The 3003-nt window shown below is 55.0% G+C and overlaps 1 pseudogene; it reads right to left on the reverse strand.

Moving 5' to 3' along the window:
• Nucleotides 1–50: 50 nt before the first annotated feature.
• LOC107718523 (uncharacterized) lies at nucleotides 51–2212 on the reverse strand (annotated as a pseudogene).
• Nucleotides 2213–3003: the final 791 nt, after the last annotated feature.

The raw sequence follows: 3003 nt of genomic DNA on the forward strand, positions 1-3003 counted from the left end.
GAAGATATGTCACATGTGGATGGATCTTCTCCGCGGTTTGTTCACCAAGCGGTGAAGACCGACCATTTGAGGGCATAGAGGCGCCTTGTGGACGGGGCTCTAGCCTGAGAAATGGTATTTAAGACACCCTCTGGGAGGTTCATAGGCTCCCATCGAGAGGCCATAAGTGTAGGGCCCACAACTTGGGTTGGGGGTGCCATATCGTCATGTTCGCCTGAGAGAGGAGGTCCCATCTCAGGGGAATGGACCATGGAGCTGCCGTGAGCAGCTGAGACATCTCTGAGAACCATAGTTGGTTTCTCCAGAGCGGGGCCACTAGAAGAACCTTGTGCCTTTGTTCCCTGATTCGCCTGATGACCTGAGGGATCAGGGCGATCGGGGGAAAAGCGTAAAGGAGAAGGCTGGGCCAATCGTGGGCCAGCGCATCCCTTTCCTTCGAAAAATAGATTGGGCAGTGAGAGTTGTCTTCTGAGGCGAAGAGGTCGACCTCTGCCTCCCCGAAGATCTCCCATATTCTCCGAACCATCTGGGGTTGTAGCATCCACTCGCCAGAGGGGACGTTGCTCTGAGACAACATGTCTGCTCCCCGGTTCAGTTTGCCCGGCACGTGCACTGCTTTCAGGGAGCGCAGGTGGCAATGTGCCCACTCCAGAAGGCTCTTCGCCATCTTGAAGAGGCATGGGGAGGAAAGGCCGCCCTGGCGATTTACGTAGGATACTACCGTCATGTTGTCTGATCGGACTAAGACGTGACGTCCTTCTAGATGTGGTAGGAAGGACTGTAAGGCCTGCCATACTGCCAGCATTTCCAGGCAGTTGATGTGCAGCTTTGTCTCTTCGCTCGACCACGTGCCAAAGGCTGTTCTGCCGTCACACAGGGCTCCCCAGCCCGTGTTTGACGCATCTGTGAAGATGACCTTCCTTTTGTGCATCATCCCCAGGGGTACACCCTGTTTGAACCATGAAGGGTCCTTCCAAGGGGCAAGGGCTGCGATGCAGGCTTGATCCACCTTGATACGAAGGCGTCCGTGACGCCAAGCTCAGGATGGAACCAGGGGTTTCGGCCAGTGTTGAAGGAGGCCTAAATGGCATCCTTCTAGATGTGGTAGGAAGGACTGTAAGGCCTGCCATACTGCCAGCATTTCCAGGCAGTTGATGTGCAGCTTTGTCTCTTCGCTCGACCACGTGCCAAAGGCTGGTCTGCCATCGCACAGGGCTCCCCAGCCCGTGCTTGACGCATCTGTGAAGATGACCTTCCTTTTGTGCATCATCCCCAGGGGTACACCGTTTGAACTATGAAGGGTCCTTCCAAGGGGCAAGGGCTGGAACGCAGGCTTGATCCACCTTGATACAAAGGTGCCTGTGACGCCAAACTCGGGATGGAACAAGGGGTTTCAGCCAGTGCTGAAGGGGCTACATGCGAAGGAGGCCTAACTGCAGTACTGGCGATCGTGAAGGCGGTCATCAGCCGCTGTATAGCCAGGGCACGTTCTGGCAAGGCTACAGGTCTCATTTGGGTTGAGTCGAAGACAGCCCCCAGAAATTAGATTTGTTGGCTGGGATTCATCGAGCTTTTGGCATAATTGACCCTGAGCCCCAAGCACTCTAAGTGGTTGAGGAGGAAGGATCTGTGGGATATTAGATCGGCCTCTGACTGGGCTAAGACAAGCCAGTCATCGAGGTAATTCAGAATGTGGATTCCCATCTGTCTCAGAGGAGAAAGAGCCGCATCTATGCACTTCGTAAAAGTGCGTGGGGCTAGAGACAGCCCGAACGGCAGGACCATATATTGATATGCCACTCCCTCGAAGGCGAATCTCAAGAAGCGCCGGTGGCGGGGGGCTATCTGAATGTGAAAGTAAGCGTCTTTCAGATCCAGAGAGAAGAACCAGTCCCAGGCGAATTAGTGAGAGGATCTGTTTCAAAGTGGTCATTCTGAACGTGCACTTTACTAGGGCGCGGTTCAAAAGCCTGAGATCGAGGATGGGCCTGAGGCCGCCATCCTTTTTGGGGACGAGGAAGTAATGGCTGTAAAAGCCTGACTCGCTCTGAGCTGGCGGGATGATTTCTATGGCCTGTTTCGCCAGCAACACAGCCACCTCAGAACGTAGAACGCGAGCGTTCCTGTTCCCTACTAAGGTGGGGATCACACCGCAGAAACACGGAGGTTCTCGAGCTAATTGGAGTAGATAACCTCGTTTTATAATCCCCATAACCCATTTTGACACGCCGGGGATGGCCTGCCAGGCCTCGGCCCTTGTGACAAGGGGTTGAATTGGTTCGGGCGGTGGGTCACTGTGAAGGGACCCGGGGCTCGCCGTGATTGGAAGAGGAAATTTGCTCTCTTTTTGAGTGTGTTTGTGTTTTATTTTGTCCGCTATCACAGCAGTTATACACTTGGAGCGCTAGAACAGGCCCTTTGCATGCAATAAACACATTTTTCCCAGCACCCAGAACTGAACGGGGCGACTGGGAACACATACGAGGCTGTTTGGGGGGTGGTCCGGCTGCAGCGAGACTTGGCCCCCTCCTCTTCCTTCCTGAGGGATCAGGACGTCTTCTGAGGCGTAGGGTCCAGCACAATCTTGGGCCGGGGTCCCTGACGCTTCGGGAAAGGATAGCGCTTTGCAGACCACGAGCGCTGCCTGGGCTCAGGCCATGCAGAGGGCTGAGCAGCAGGAGGCGTTGTCTTGGCTGGCTGTTGAGTCGGTGCAGGCTTGGGGCGACTGGCAGCAGCTGCAGAACTGGAACGCTTCGGCAGGAAGTGTCATATGGCTTGGGACGACTTCTGTGCAGCCGTGAAACGCTTGGCGAACCCTTCCACAGCAGGTCCGAAAAGGCCAGCGGGAAAGACTGGGGAGTCAAGGAAGATCTTATCCGCTTCTTTGATCTCCGTCAAATTCAGCCACAACTTTGATCTCCATCAAATTCAGCCACAAGTGGCGCTCCAGCACCACCAGGCTGGCCATCGACCTCCCAATGGCCTGTGCAGTCGTCTTTGTGG

The sequence above is a fragment of the Sinocyclocheilus rhinocerous genome, unplaced genomic scaffold (assembly GCF_001515625.1).
Source record: "Sinocyclocheilus rhinocerous isolate Xijiao unplaced genomic scaffold, SAMN03320098_v1.1 scaffold723, whole genome shotgun sequence".
NCBI classification, from domain to species: Eukaryota; Metazoa; Chordata; class Actinopteri; order Cypriniformes; family Cyprinidae; genus Sinocyclocheilus; species Sinocyclocheilus rhinocerous.